We start from the raw sequence: 17,671 nt of genomic DNA, 5'->3' as shown, positions 1-17,671 counted from the left end.
AATAACCAGTCTAAACTCCCCCCATCAAGGTCATGGACATAGGTAGGAGGTTGAAGGGATTGGGTCCAAAATGCTTTCCATCATGCCTTCTTTTGCTGCTTTCAAATGTTGTAAATACTAGTTTATGAAGGCTGGCTGGCTACTTGGCTGGCTAGCTGGCCGGCTGGCTAAGGAATCTAATAATGAACTTCCTACTCTCCAAACCTGAGGAGGACTTTTGACTAATTGTACCACTCTGAGATAAACATGGCCCAGCTAAAATGTATCATAAGAAGTGCCTTTAGCCTCTGCTCTCATAGACAAACCACCATGCCGGAAAATGCTTAATTTTGACTAGATTTATCCATAGCCTTTAGCAAAGAGCAATGTAGAAAGATTTAGTTAAACAAGAATCATCTACAGCCAAGATGCTCTTGTAATTAAAAGAAAGATCGGAGACAGGTAGATTAGCAACGCTCCATGTTTGAGCAAGGGAATGGATACCAGCAGCATTATATAATTAATGTCTTCAGACTTTGGTGCTTTCTTTCTATTTTTGTCATAATTATCTTAGTTATAAAACCACACAGACAGCTCTTGAACTGAGACTCTCAAGATTAAGTAAACAGAGGAAAGAGAAATAAGCAGAATTAAGACACACTTGTGAATTTTTCTTTTAACATGTTTATTTATTGACAATAATAAGGAAAAATATTTACAAATGCTGTAAAATACTGAATAACTTGTTAACCATTCCAAAAATAGTCATTATTCGTCAAATGAGTAATCATAATGTCTGTTATTTCAATATCGTTATGAAATTTGGAGGAAAAAATAATGAACACTGTTATATTTATCTACAGCAAAACAAAAACAAAAATGTATGCCACAGTAAAACAGAATGTTGCCACTTGTCATGTAAGACTGGAGTCATGTCCCTTGTGTAAATGAGGGGCATAAAAAGAATCAGAATTTCCAGGACATTTAAAAATTGTGGGAGCTCTTGCATCCTTATGTCTGTATGAAAAAGCAACATAAAAAGACATGTGAGACAAGTCCCGCAGCTCCTGTGTCAAAGGAGCAGAGTCATTCACAAAGAAGAATTTTCTTGTACCTGCCTTTAAGAATTGCTGAGGGAAGGAGGCTGAATCATGAAAGCATAAACACTCTGCAGTATCCCAAAATAATGAGCTCTAAGTATCTCACTTACTTATGGATATGGACCTGATTCCCACCTATTAACATTTGTGGAAATGTCACCATCTTCCATCTGCCTATCTTTATCAGGGACCCTCTGTTTTGGGGCAACATTGCTTGTTCGTATCTCACTCCTTACAACATGAATCAGGGGTACCAGAGGGAGGGGGCTCAGAAAAATAAAGATATGTGCATCACAACGTAATGTAAAAAAGAGTGGGGCTTCGACTGCATGGTTGTGGCTGCCATCTTTACCTTTTTGATCCCTCTGCTGGCACCCCTGACATGACTGCTGAAAACTGCCATGGAGTATTTTCCTCATTATTCCTTGACTTCAGGTACACTGATAGTGAGTCATCAGAAAAAAGGTAGCAATCCCAGACCTTCCTAGGATTCTAATAATTGTGTACCAGCAAAACAGCAGTCTTGATGTACTAGTGTAATTAAAAGAAATAATTGATAGAGCCTATAGGCAGCCAGTAAACTGAATATACATCCTGTTTATATGGCAGCCCTACCAAGTTTAATCAAAACGTCATTTAAATTTTCTCACAGTGTGGATTACAGGTAGTCCTCACTTAATGACCACAATTGGGACTGGAATTTTGGTTGCTAAGCGAAATGGTCATTAAGCGAATCCAATCCAATTTTATGATCTTTTTTGTGGTGGTTGTTAAGCAAATCACCCTGGGCATTAAACAAACTATGTGGTCATTAAGTGAATCACACAGTTCACCATTGATTTTGCTTGCCAGATGCTGGCCAGGAAGGTTGAAAATAGTGATCACATGACCATGGGACACTGTGATGGTCATAAATGTGAACTGGTTGCCAAGTGCCCAAATTGTGATCATGTGACCGTGGGGCACTGTGACGGTCATAAGAGTGAGGACTAGTTGTAAGTCAGTTTTTTCAGCACTGTCTTAAGTCTGAACAATCACTAAATGAATGGTTGTTAAGTGAGGATTACCTGTATTTAAAAAATCTGGATTGAAATTTTGTAATAGATTGGTCTGAAACCATATATCCATAATTGTGAAAGTCTCCAATTTAAGAACAGAGGTTAATTCAGAAGCCATAGTCCCATGAGAAAGAGGGATGCAGCTGCCTCAGGCCATCTGGGAGTCTCTTGAATGGGGAAAAATAATATCTGGTTATTATTTTGTATTTTTATTGATAGGCAGAGGTCAGTTAAAGTACACTGTGACTGAAGCACTATTTGTTATTCGATTGGGGCACCAACATTTCTTCAGCCGGCATGTATGAAGGGAGGAGGCATGCACAAAATCCTTAAGCTGCTGTTTGGATATAAGAAAAGCCCAGTATGATAGAAATTCACTTTTTCCATTTATAAAGCTGAATTCAGGAGCCAAGGATATAATAATTTCAATATCAAACATGCAACTGGTTTTTCCTTTAGAGTATGCCAGTAGTGATCTGGTCCAGGCTGGGTCCAGCACATACACAGCAGTGTATGTGCTGGACCCAGCATCTCCACTATCTCCACTTTCCCCACTATCTCCATTGGTGCCTGTCTGGTCAATTCAAGCTGACAGGGATGGCATGCTCTGGGTTCCTTTGATCAAACAATATCATCTATCAGGTTCTGGGAAGTGGGCCTTCTCTGTCACAGCACCTGCCCTCTGGGACATTGTTTCTTAACCTTGTAAACTCTAAGATGTGTGGACTTCAATTCCCAGAATTCCCCAGCCAGGATGCTGGCTGGAGAATTCTGGGAGTTGAAGTCCACACATCTTAGAATTGTCAAGTTTGAGAAACACTGCTCTAGAATAAGGTTCCCCCGAGATCTGGATGGCTTCCAGCCGGCTAGCATTCTGGAGGGGCATAAAGACCTGACTGTTCTCCCAGGCCTTAGGCTAGGCTGGCTGGATCCCTCTGACTGATGCTGGATGTTATGGGACATTTGGGCTGTTGCCAGATTTGCCATCTTGTTCCTTTTCTTCTTTTCTAGATTGGTTTTTGTTGTATGGCTGTGGGCTTACTTTCAACATCAAAAAATGGTAATTTGAATTTACATAAAATAATATGGAGATTGGAATTATAATTTTATAGTATATTTTATTAGGTTTCAAGAGAAGAATAAAAACTACAAAAAAAAACAAAAAACTACCAAGAAAGACAAAAAACTGAAAAGGTACAGAAACACAAGAGAACATTTTTTCAAATTTATAAAAAGATGTAGCTTCTGACTTTTAACAGCAAGGATATACACATATTTCCATAATCAATCTCTTACTCTATATTAAACCAAAACACCACATTATTTCTATAAGTCATTCCACTTTAACACATAATAAAAATCACTAAGTACAGTTACTCCTCCCCCATATATTAAAATAAAGAAAAAAAGTTCATATAAACCTCCTAAACATCTTTCGCCCCTCCAAAAGATAAAATATATTTAATTATTCCCTTCCTAGCACTATTCTATACATTTATGTCTACTATAGTAAGAATCAAATTAAAAAGCACCTTTTATTTATTTATTTATTTATTTATCCCACCTTTATTATTTTTATAAATAACTCAAGGTGGCAAACATACCTAATCCTCCTTCCTCCTCCTATTTTCCCCACAACAACCCTGTGAGGTGAGTTGGGCTGAGAGAGAGTGACTGGCCCAAGGTCACCCAGCTGGCTTTCATAAGTTGTCTGCTGTTATACTTTATTAACAACAATTTTAATAATCCCAATCTTAATAAACCCAAAAAACAAAGACAATTCAAAGCAGTAATTCCATATCTTTAAAAGGGAATAACATCAATCAAATCCTTAAAGCAAACCAGATAAACATTCTTTAACAATAATACAACAGTTTTAATAATTTTAATCTTAATGAACCCAAAAAATAAAGCCATGTCAAAACAGTAAATCCAAATCTTTAAAGGCAAATAGCATCAATCCAATCCTTAAAGCAAACCAGATGAACATTCTTCAACCCTTATCCCACTTCAAAATGAACAGTTACATATCCCCACAATGTGCACAGAGCTTTCCTCTTGAAAGAATCAAACAGCCCAAATATCCCCCTCAAAGATTCCAGGTTCGTTTCATGGCATTCCACCGGGAGATTGATTTTACTTAAGGCTTGCAGATCACTTTCTCCCTTAGATTTCTCCAACTCTTCATCCAGCATCTCAATAGAAATCCCAATCTTAGTCTTAAGAAAAACCTTTCTATCCCTCTTAAATTCCTCAATTTCATCCACCACATCCCTGACCTGATGGCACATTTTAGTTCTCATATTTTCCACAATGTCCTGGATATCTTGCATAAAAGCTTGATAGAAGTCAGAAGAAATCTGTTCAAAATCCTGGTGAAAGTCAGAAAGAATCTGTTTTAAATCCTCCATGTCTCATGCAGTAGATTATGGCACCCCCTAGGAGCTTAACCAGTGAAAGTCAAAGATATGGAAGAGTTCCAAACTGTGTTTACATAAAGTGAGAGTGAGATAGCAGACAGTTCTCAAGGGAAAGTGGAAACAGAAAGCTGAAGGTTCAAATCAGCTGATTCAACATGTAGGAAAATGCTAATATCTTCAAATTTAATAGGAAAAAAAAATAACAGGAAGACAATTGTTTACTCTCAATCTTTGGAATTTCCTTTGGAAGGAGAACGAAATCCCAAACTAAAAAGAATTAAAAAAAAAAAAAAACTAATCCCCAAAATAATGCTAGGCACCAAGAGAACCAGCTTCTCCTTACTGTAGAAAGCCTTTCTTGGGGTACATATACTTAAAAAAAAATACAAATTGGTGATTTAGAAATGGGGTGGCCAGACTTAGTGTCCCTTTGAGGCTACAGCGCAGCTTGGAAAGTGATGAAGTCCCCGCCTCCCAGCTGGCTCTTACCAGTCAAAAGCAAAATGCTGTTTGTGATCTTCTGGCTGCCAGCAGCCACCCAGAGGACAGAAGGGATGATTCCAGGTATTCTCCTTGATCCAGAGAACATTTCTGGGCTTCAGGAAAACCTGCCTGAGCCTGAAAAAGATTACATTGTCAGCTCTGCCCGCTGAACCAGCGGGCACAGCCGTTCCAACTGTCATTCCCACTGGAAGCCTGAGTCTGGAATTATAATTATTATTTTTTTAATCCTATACTTCTGTCTCTTTTTATGACTCCAGCAATCCTGTGAGTTAGGTTAGATTAAGAGGGAATGATTGGCTCAAGGTGATCTAGAGACCTGAATGGGAATTTGAACTTCAGTCTGTTCAGTATTAATCTCTTAGTATAAGTACTAAACCAGAACAGTGTCTTGTATACTCTTGCAGTGTGATTTCAGGCCCTCATACAGTTTAGATCCAATAGTATTTATTCTAGTATGAATACTAAAATATTCATACTAGACTATGATAATTAGAAAGACAATGAATTGCTTTGTGTGACTTTTACTTTGTTGAATAAACCTTGTCACTGTAGGTTCTAGACCATATTTTACCATTTAGTCTTCTATCACTTATGACCCATTTCAATGTACCATGGTTAAAGATTTCAGTATATATTAACGCAATGTATGAACTGAGTGTCTGACTGCTGCTTCCTGCCTGGTAGGAGCATCTGGTTGACCATGGCTGATCTCCAAAGAGCTAAACAGGGTAAGGCCTGTATGGTGGTCTTACCTGGAAAGTTAAAAAAAAAATCAGAAAAAGGCAGTGGCAAATTCTCTTCACTGATGCCAAGAAGAGAATGCAATATGTTCATATGGTCATCAGGAATGAAATATTTTCAGTAACTAGGACTCATATCTATCATGTCCTCTATATTCTCTAAAGCTAATGCTCAAGAAGGGAAAAGAAGCAGAAGCAAAGGAAAGACAATCAGGAGGCTCATATGATCCCTCATATGATAATAAACTGTGAATTTTTGATGAAACCCAAAATCTCAGGCAAGAAGCAAAAAGTAACTTGTTTAGGTAGACTTTGTATATTAATTTTATTTGGGATTTATTTGGTTGTGTTCCCTTGTTTTTCCTTGTATTCACTTTTCTCAAAAAATCATTTTATATACTATATATTTGGGTTCAGTAGTTTAAAAAGGGAATTTCTCATTGAAGGCTTCCTCATGTCCCTCCACACTTATCCTTTGTGATTCAGATTTGGCAGAAGATTTGTTAAGGTTGTTACTACTCCTGCTTTGGGCAGGAAGATTCAGAGCACCTTTCTTTTTATTTTTCCTGGTGCAGAGCTAAAAGGAGAAGTCCTTCATGGGATAAGAACTCCCCCGTCAGCCAGACTAGGATGCAGAACAAGGTTCTGCCTATTGCTGTTGTAATTATCTTTGGTGAGAACCTTTGGAAGAATGGGTCTGTCAGTGAGGTTTAAATTACCATCTTTCCCAGCTAAATGCTGGTCATTCATCTAGCAGTCAAGTCTGGAATATATTGGCATGAACGTCTGGAACAGTCTTCCCTAACTAAATTAGAAATGAACTGAACTGCTAACTTGAACTACATCTTGTTTGTTTGTTTGTTTGATTGATTGATTGATTTTTATAGCCACTCATCTCACCTTAGTGACTTCTTGTCTTCTCCTGCCAGCAGTGGGATGTAGGAGTTCTAGTCCAGCACATCTTGAGAACCCCAAGTTGGCGAATACTGTTCTACAATTTTCTAGTGTAATGCATGGTGAGAAAAGTTCAGTTCAATCCTACTTAGACCAGCTGTCTCATGCAGGAATTAGTATCAGTATGGCAGACAACAGGTGTAACCTCCCCCAGTGTTTTCCTTTTCTCCAGTATAGACAACTTGAGGGTTTTTCTCCTTGGGCTTTCGGCCACCTGCTCACGGAACAACATTTCACACCATGCTATGTCAATCAAGAGATTAGAGGTGATAGAAGAAGTGGGCTGCAAGCCAATCAGCTGTTGTTGCAACTGGCCTGGCAACTGCAGAACCAGAGAACAAACCTTTTATTTTTTTTTACATTCTTTTCTTTTTCTTTTTTTCCTTTGGCCAACTTAACATCTTAGTAACAATGAAAATGTGCTTACTCCCTCAGCACTTAAGAGAGTGTAATGGTGGGAGTGTTGGCAAGCCCAGCCTTCTTCAAATATGTCCCTTTCCTGTCCTTTGCATGCCTCCACATCAATTCAGGGAAGAACTCAGGGAGGTAAGTTCTCCCAGTTCAGAGTCTGCCATTTGCAGTCCACCATCTTCAGATCCAACTGAACTACATGGGCCATCTAGTGATTCTTAGTGCCATTTTAGCAAAAGGCAGCTTTTGAAGGTCTAGTATGTAGCTTAGGCTTATGGAAGATTCAATAATGTTCTGTGTCCTTAAACTAAAATTGGCATCCTTACACTTCAACTGTGTATATTTGGTTAGATTTCTGCTTCCCTTACTTTTCTAAAAATAAGTTTAGAAACAGAACCAATAACCCTTATGTTCCAACTTATGAGGGTTAGTAATTTAAACATCATTAAAGATCCCTCAGTAAAAGTGGATGTTGATAGATTACAACCCAGACTGCCTAAGGCTTCTGCATTGCCCTACTCCATCTGGCTGGGGAGTTTTTAACCCTTCTATCAAAATATGTTCCTTTAGCCTGATTCTGGAAAACAGAAGGGTGGCACTTGGATTCTTCCTGCCCGAAGTACAGAAATGTGGAACTTAATCAGTTCTGGATTAAGAGTGGATTCTTCCTGCCTGAAAAAGGAGTAGGTTTATAACAGTGCAGTCTTGCAAGTGGAAAAAAAATATTTTTTAATGCAAATTTTAAATTATAATGAAAAGTTCCCTCATTAAATCAATGAAGACCAATCATTATATAGAAAACAGAGCTTATTTGGAAGTTGGAAAGGGAATGTGGGAAAATAAGAGTAGGCTACAGGCATGGTTTTGAGGGTTTTCCTATATCAACAAGGCTTCCATGTTCTGGGAACTCATCACTAGAAAGACATCAAGATACAAGATGCTGACTGTAGCAGTATAAGAACTGAATAAATGAATCTTCTGTGTATCTTCTAGTTACCATAATCTATTTCATATTGCTATCCATAGGTGGAGAAAACAAAGAATTTGGGGAAAGAGATTGTAGATTTAGCGGTGCCTGAATTCTTGTGCAAAGATAAATTATCCTTTCATCTTACATTCAGCCAAAAACTAAGGACAGACAAAACTTTGTTTAAATTCTCTGTCTACTCCAAACAGATGAGGGACGATTGATTAATCAAGTTCTTGCCATGTTTTATTTGCTTTTTTATGGCCATCTGTTTATCAGAATGTACACAGAAATTGTCCAGAAAGACAAATCTCTCTAATCACTCAAGAGGAAGATGGGTATATTAAAGGCAAAATTAATAATAACAATAACAGCAACAATAATAACAGCAGCAATGGCATGTGTCCCAAGTTTTCAAAGTTAGAGGTGACTTGTACAAGCAATATTTAAACTAAAAATATCATTCCAAGTTGTTTTGATATAACTGGTATCAATCCCTGATGGTTACGCCTGTGTTCCAGCCTATATATGATCTTTGACACCAGCTGCATCAACACGGACATTTCCAAACACACTTGAGCCACACACAGATCAAGCCAGTCCTGATTTCAGTCATGGAAATAACATTTGGATTCTAGCAGGAAAAGACGATATAAAACAACTAATCCAGACAAAAATGAAGCAGTCAAAGACTTGGGAGCATTTTGACAATATCATGCTTATGTATTTTCCAATATATTAACCTTGGATTTAAAAGCAGATTCCAACAATCAGGTAAGAATGCCACTCAGGTCTCTTTGTAAGTCCCGATAGTGGATGTATACGATCCAACATTATTTTTATTTGTGGGTGAAGGAAGGAAATGTGATTTATACATCACAATAACTGATGGATTGTTGAAGCCTCAGCTCTCTGGGTCCAGATATTGAACTAAGCCATAAACCATGGTTTGTAATCTGCAATGACTGGGATCACACATATTAAAATCAGTCAATATATATTACAATTGTGTGCATTGTTTGAATCTAGTCTCTCTGTGTGTGAACAAAGATAATCTTCATATCAGCAGCCATGAAACCCTCAAATTACCAAAATACAGATTTGTTTAATTCTTTTTTATAACAGCTCAGCATTTTTTTAAAAAAAATACTCATTTTCAGCTGAGGCTAAATTCTGAATAGTTCCATTTATAAAGTGATAATTTTCTACACTATAGCTTGATTAGGCCAACTTAGGATCAATGTCTTTGGTTTGGCCTAATAAATGCATTGCCTTAATATAGAACTCATGGTCAAACACCCTGTGTGAACTGGGATTTGTCCAATCCCTATTGTTTAATACAATCTACAGAATAATCATGTTACAGTAGATGGCCATTTTTATCATCCTACCAATATCTTACTTGGTCATATGGACATTTTATCACAGAAAGGTACATAGTAAAATTATTGTCACCAAAAGTAGTCAGTAATAATCAAACTAAATAAAGATCCAAAGTCTGACAGCTTTTTTCAAGATACTAGGTGTCAACATGCATGAGAATAAAATATGTATTGTTTGCCATTTTCTGAAAAGCAATTTAAGAATATACCAAGAATGTGGAAGCAAGGTGGCTCTGTTGCTAAAACAGAGACAGAAATCTTAGCTGCCTATTTCTTTTCTGCCCACTGGCTAGTTGGATTTTGACTGCCAGGACAGGAAACACAGCTGACATTTTGCTACCAAAGCTAATCCTTAAGGTGAAAAGCTTGATCATTTGGTCCTAGAAGACTCAGCATCTAGATAAGGAAGAGATGAATAAGCTTTCCATTTGGTGACAATGGGCTAAAGTTACCACCCTAACATATTACAAAAGAAAGAAAGTGCCTTCCTCAACTATGCTGATATACAGCAAACCACTTAGCAAACTATCTACAGTCTTCCACTAGTACTATTGCTTTTAGTATCTACCGGACAAGGAAAGTCACAGCAGCAATTTGTCATATGGATATGTTAGTGCTTAAAACTACTGGGAGAATTTTCACAGTAACTATATCTTCTGCATCTAAAATAGTTGAAGACATTATTAAACTGAATTATTGGTGATACTATTTCATTCTAGTATATTTCATCTACACTGTATAACTGCAGTTCATATCATTGATTTCTAGGACATTGATATCAGTCATTGATTTCTAGGACAAGCATGCCTCTACCCACCCTATTTACTGGTTTTTTCATGACTTTTATCATGATTTTAATGCTTCCTGAGCATTAAAATACAGAAGCATGACAGGGTTCATACATCACACCATAGTTTGTTTAAAACATGTGGGATATTGTATAAACCACAACTGGTAGATTTCATGTAATTCGTTAAAACTGAAAACTGGTTTTCAAAACTCAAAGGCTGTCTTGATGTGGAATATACTCAACTATGTCAATTAAGGACCTACTGGCTACATTTGCAAAACATGCAAATCTTGGTTGTGTATGAGAGAGAGGAGCTTAGCATATTATGGAATAATTTTATGGATAATATTTATGCATATTATGGAAATCCAGCCTTTGATTAATTTAATTTATGATTCCATGTACCATATGGCTGTTTCAGGAAGCAGATTAAACATATTCAACTGCAACCATGTTGTGGATCAGATCTAGGGAGCCCATCTTCCTGAGTCAATTAATAGCTAGGCTGCTCAATCCAATAATTCCATTTTTATAAGCTTGCTAACAAGTTTGGATATATTTCTCTCATCCTGTATTATCTATGTAGAAATGTGTTCTTTTCCCCCCCTCTTATCTGTTTGTAACAGACGATGAAGATTGTGCAATGTGCAATCAAGCTACTTTTTTGCATATATAAATTGAGTTATGCCATGGATTCATCTCTGATGGAAGTCCACTCAGAAGCTGAACAAAAATCCAATAAGAAGTTAATGTATGATGTAATCCCCAGAAACCAAGCTCAGCTGGAGGCAGAGTTTACTTTCTTTTTTCTTACTGAATTATGATCCCTGCTTTAAAAATGGCAGCTACTTGACCATTTAAAGACTGCATATTATAAGCCCACATGGCATGGACATGTAGGTCAATAGTTTGCTATTCTGGGTAATATCCCAGATTACCATCAGCAGCCTGTTTACCTGTTGTGAGCTACCCAGAGTTGCTTAGATGGGTAGCCATAGATGGGTGGCCATACAAATCAAATCAAATCAAATCAAATCAAACCAAATAACCACAAAATGTTATTATTTACATGGTGTTTGGTAATCTGCCTGGCACTGCAAATGAAGAAGACAGTCTGGCCTGCACAGATCAACATCCTGCTTCCCATTTGGAGGTGTCCACTGGGTGAGGTCAGAAAGGTCAAGATTATATGCAACACATATAAAAATGGGCAAAACCTCAATTGCACTGTTGCATCTGCCATATTGACTTCTTTGACCACACCCTGTGGGCACTCCTCATATTAACCAGCCTGAGAAACCTATCAGAAACCCAGAAGAAGATGGGAACCCTGGCCCTTTCCTACTGTTGTTCTCAATGTCTGAAATTCAAAGACCCAGTGCCTCTTATTCTTCTGATAGTATAGTCAACCATGGCACCAACTCTAGATTAAAGAGAAATGGAAAATATATATGTGTGTGTGTGTGTGTGTGTGTGTGTGTGTAGCTCTGTTGTTATACAGAAGCCTTTCCCAAGTTCAAGAGCTGATTCCCCCAAAGACATTCTCAAGCAGAATTTTATTCAGATGTTACAGGATTAATTGTCACCAAGAAGGCTACCAAGCCTTCCCCAAGAAAGGGCTCTAAGGGACAAGTTCCATCCTTCCTGGACCATCCAAAAAAAGAAAAGAATACTCCTTTTATAAGTAGTTTGAGCTTGAAATAGTTTGGTTTCAAGTCTGAAATACGTCCAAAGTGATCCAAACCTCAGAACAATTGTCTGAACTCAAAACAGTTGTTTCAAACTTGAAACGGGATATTTCCAATTCAAAACCATTCATGTACAAAATATTTTGCATGCAATTATTGCTTTGTTTATTTTGAATTGGACTTTATTTATTTATTTGATTTCTATAGCCGCCCATCTTCAGCAAAGGATCATTACCTTGTCGTGGTGCTGGAGCTTGAGCACCTCAATGATGCCATGAGCTAAACCGTGAAGGGACACCCAAGACGGGAAGGTCATGACAGAGAGGTCAGACTAAATGCAATCCCTGGGGAAGGTAATGGCAACCCACCCCAGTATTCTTGCCATGAAAACTAAATGGATCAGTACAACCAGAGATATGTCGGTATACCATCGGAAGATGAGACCCCCAGGTCGGAAGATGGTCAAAATGCTACTGGGGAGGAACAGAGGATGAGCTCAACTAGCCCCAGACGTGATGACGCAGCTAGCTCAAAGCCGAAAGGACAGCTAGTGGCCGACAGTGCTGGTGCTGAACGGCGAATCCGATGTTCTAAGGATCAACACACCATTGGAACCTGGAATGTAAGATCTATGAGCCAGGGCAAATTGGATGTGGTTATTGGTGAGATGTCAATATTAAAGATAGACATTCTGGGCGTCAGTGAACTGAAATGGACTGGAATGGGCCATTTCACATCAAATGATCACCAGATCTACTACTGTGGACAAGAGGACCACAGAAGAAATGGAGTAGCCTTCATAATTAATAGTAAAGTGGCTAAAGCAGTGCTTGGATACAACCCAAAAAATGACAGAATGATCTCAATTTGAATTCAGGGCAAGCCATCTAACATCACAGTGATCCAAATATACGCCCCAACTACAAATGCTGAAGAAGCTGAAGTAGAGCAGTTCTATGAGGATCTGCAGCACCTACTGGACAACACGCCTAAAAGAGATGTTATTTTCATCACAGGAGACTGGAATGCTAAGGTGGGCAGTCAAATGACACCTCGAATTACAGGTAAGTATGGCCTGGGAGAACAAAATGAAGCAGGACATAGGCTGATAGAATTTTCCCAAGACAATTCACTCTGCATAACAAACACTCTCTTCCAACAACCTAAGAGACGGCTTTATACATGGACTTCCCCGATGGACAACACCAAAATCAGATTGATTACATCCTTTGCAGCCAAAGGTGGCAGACATCTGTACAGTCAGTAAAAACAAGACCTGGAGCTGACTGTAGTTCAGATAACGAACTTCTTCTTGCACATTGTTCAGGAGGCAGCAACAAAATACATCCCAAAGAAAGAGAAAACCAAGAAGGCAAAATGGCTGTCTGCTGAGACACTAGAAGTAGCCCAAGAAAGAAGGAAAGCAAAAGGCAACAGTGATAGGGGGAGATATGCCCAATTAAATGCAAAATTCCAGAGGTTAGCCAGAAGAGATAAGGAATTATTTTTAAACAAGCAATGCGTGGAAGTGGAAGAAGACAATAGAATAGGAAGGACAAGAGACCTCTTCCAGAAAATTAGAAACATTGGAGGCAAATTCCAGGCAAAAATGGGTATGATCAAAAACAAAGATGGCAAGGACCTAACAGAAGAAGAAGAGATCAAGAAAAGGTGGCAAGAATATACAGAAGACCTATACAGGAAGGATAACAATATCGGGGATAGCTTTGACGGTGTGGTTGGTGAGCTAGAGCCAGACATCCTGAAGAGTGAGGTTGAGTGGGCCTTAAGAAGCATTGCTAATAACAAGGCAACAGGAGACAACGGCATCCCAGCTGAACTGTTCAAAATCTTGCAAGATGATGCTGTCAAGGTAATGCATGCTATATGCCAGCAAATTTGGAAAACACAAGAATGGCCATCAGATTGGAAAAAATCAACTTATATCCCCATACCAAAAAAGGGAAACACTAAAGAATGTTCAAACTATCGAACAGTGGCACTCATTTCACATGCCAGTAAGGTAATGCTCAAGATCCTGCAAGGTAGACTTCAGCAGTTCATGGAGCGAGAATTGCCAGATGTACAAGCTGGGTTTAGAAAAGGCAGAGGAACTAGAGACCAAATTGCCAATATCCGCTGGATAATGGAAAAAGCCAGGGAGTTTCAGAAAAACATCTATTTTTGTTTTATTGACTATTCTAAAGCCTTTGACTGTGTGGACCATAACAAATTGTGGCAAGTTCTTATTGGTATGGGGATACCAAGTCATCTTGTCTGCCTCCTGAAGAATCTGTATAACGACCAAGTAGCAACAGTAAGAACAGACCACGGAACAACGGACTGGTTTAAGATTGGGAAAGGAGTACGGCAGGGCTGTATACTCTCACCCTACCTATTCAACTTGTATGCAGAACACATCATGCGACAAGCTGGCCTTGAGGAATCCAAGGCTGGAGTTGAAATCTCTGGAAGAAACATTAACAATCTCAGATATGCAGATGATACCACTTTGATGGCTGAAAGTGAAGAGGAACTGAGGAGCCTTATGATGAAGGTGAAAGAAGAAAGTGCAAAAGCTGGCTTGCAGCTAAACCTCAAAAAAACCAAGATTATGGCAACCAGCTTGATTGATAACTGGCAAATAGAGGGAGAAAATGTAGAAGCAGTGAAAGACTTTGTATTCCTAGGTGCAAAGATTACTGCAGATGCTGACTGCAGTCAGGAAATCAGAAGACGCTTAATCCTTGGAAGAAGAGCAATGACAAATCTCGATCAAATAGTTAAGAGCAGAGACATCACACTGACAACAAAGGTCTGCATAGTTAAAGCAATGGTGTTCCCCGTAGTAACATATGGCTGCAAGAGCTGGACCATAAGGAAGGCTGAGAGAAGGAAGATCGATGCTTTTGAACTGTGGTGTTGGAGGAAAATTCTGAGAGTGCCTTGGACTGCCAGAAGATCAAACCAGTCCATCCTCCAGGAAATAAAGCCAGACTGCTCACTTGAGGGAATGATATTAAAGGCAAAACTGAAATACTTTGGCCACATAATGAGAAGACAGGACACCCTGGAGAAGATGCTGATGCTAGGGAGAGTGGAAGGCAAAAGGAAGAGGGGCCGACCAAGGGCAAGATGGATGGATGATATTCTAGAGGTGACGGACTCATCCCTGGGGGAGCTGGGGGTGTTGACGACCAACAGGAAGCTCTGGCATGGGCTGGTCCATGAAGTCACGAAGAGTCGGAAGCGACTAAACGAATTAACAATAGCCCATTTCAGCAAGTGACTCTTACATATGTTAGCAGCTAATCTATCTATCATCTATCTATTTACCTTATACATCCCAGACACTTTTTTGCTCGTATACCTATAACCTAAGGCTCCATTCCCAGAGGGCTGGAGGGGATTCCAAAGAACTGAGTTGTATTAACTTCTGCATGAAGTTATTGGGACACCCTGTCCTACTTTTTCACACCAGCAAAAAAAAGACATTTGCATTCTGTTGCTCCATATAGCTTATCAGAACAAGGTGCATAAAAATGTTTGAAGTCCAAAGGATGATATTTAAATGTAAGCATTGTTCTGATCTCTACTTTCACAGGACCTTCACAATGCAAATGGTCTTTGTATTCCATCTTTGGTTCACTTCAGTGAAAACACTGCTGAAATTGAGACATCTCAAGTGAAATATATTTGGCTGTTTTTCCTGCAAGACAGCAAGGTAGTCCTGTTTTTGAAGGCAGCACTAAATATTAGCACCAGCACATTGGGATAATGATAATCTGAATTACATGTGACATAGCAGACAAAATTCACATAACCTTCAGGTCCTGAAGCAGCAATATCCTCCTTTTTTTTAAACATTACTTTATTATCTGGAACTGCTAAGAAGCTTATGCTGCTGTCTTGTTTCTGTCAACCACCTGCTAAATTTGCATTTTCCTTTGCTCTTTGATTAAATGCTACAATATTCAGTCAAATCAGATGGCTTTTTCTCCTGTATTTCCTTTGAGGAAATAACTTTAAATGCTTCTAGTTGCTCAGATTTATATTCATAACTGAGAGGATTCTTAATTGAAAAATCACCATCGTCATCATCATTATCTTTATCATACTATAAAATACCAGTCCATATGACTACAATCCTTCACACACTTTCCTGGAAGTTAATGGCTGATAATGATTGCATTTACCATTGTGCTAAATAGGATTTGTTTGCCCTAGTACCTTGAACAAGTTACAGTAGGTCTGGCAGGAAGTATAATAAATAAGGCTTCTTTGGGCTAATTTCTGGTTTAGTTTTTCTTGTGTGTGTGTGTTTTTTTTTCAGAGACCAGAACTAGTATTCTAGTTCAGTATTTTATTTTACTGTGCCTTCGAATCAGTCATGACTCCCAGCAATGTCCTGGACTAGTCCCTGCAGTTTTCTTGGCAACATTTTTGAAATGGTTTGCCATTGCCTTCTTCCTAGGGCTGAGGGAGAGTGACTAATCCAAAGTCACCTAGCCATATATTATTTTATATACTGTAGTAGAGATATGCTTGACCTTATCTGCAGTCTGTAATCTGTATTAAGGGACTGGAAGCTTTTCAGACTGTTATGGAAGAAAAGTGGGTTGGATATTTCAACATATATTATTTATTGATATTTATAAAACAAATTTATCAGCTGCCCAATTCATAATGACTCTGGGTGGCATACAAGCTAAATACAATCCAATAAATGCAAACAAAAGAAGGCAATAATCCAGAGATTAATGCACCAGGCACATTAATAAAATTTAAACAGAGGCACAGACTTCCTAACCTAGTGCCTGAAGAAAAATCCAGTTTTCAAGGTCCATTTAAAGGCAGCAGCTTGAACCTCTGGGGGATACTATTCCAGAAGGCAGGCACTGTGATAAATAGGACACACCACCTAGATCCCATCAAATGACACTAATTGAAAGATGGGACCCGGAATATTCCCACTCTGTCAGATGATGATGATGATGATGATGATGATGATGATGAAAATTTGTATACCACTAACTCCCAACAACTCATATTGAATGGGCAGAGACAATGGGAGAAAGGCAGTTCCTCAGGTAGTCAGATGCTGATAGCATCACTTCATCAGCCCAGGGTCACAGTGTACAACTGGATATCATAATGATGGCACCTGACCCTATGTCAATGGATTACCTCACCCAATAGCTTCATATAGATATTAAACAGGAGGGGGAAGAACACTGGACCCTATGGCCCCCCAAATATCAAGGGCCTTCTACTCAACTTCTCTCTCCCCCATGAACACCAACTGGAATCAGCCACAAAGAAGAGCTACTGCAACACTATGCCTTCCACTTCTAATCCCTGCAGGTGGTCCAGAAGGATACCATGATCAATGGTATAAAAAGCTGCTGAGAGGTCAAGGAGAACTGGGACAGTTAAGCACCACTATCCTGGCTGCACCAGAGGTCATAAATAAATTTGATTAATGCTGTCTTCATCCTAGCATGAAACCCAACTGAAAAGAGTCCAGATAATCCAGTTCCTCCAGAGCCCTCCAGAACTGCAATCCAACTACCTTTTCAACCACCTTCCCTAAAATGGGAGGGATGGAGACTGGATGCAAGTTGTACAGCACTGTTGGGTTCAGCAATGTCTTCTTGAGGAATGGATATACCACTTCC

Source organism: Candoia aspera, chromosome 1 (assembly GCF_035149785.1).
Source record: "Candoia aspera isolate rCanAsp1 chromosome 1, rCanAsp1.hap2, whole genome shotgun sequence".
In the NCBI taxonomy this organism is placed as follows: Eukaryota; Metazoa; Chordata; class Lepidosauria; order Squamata; family Boidae; genus Candoia; species Candoia aspera.
The sequence above is the reverse complement of the archived record's forward strand: the minus strand, read 5'-3'. Positions refer to the sequence as shown.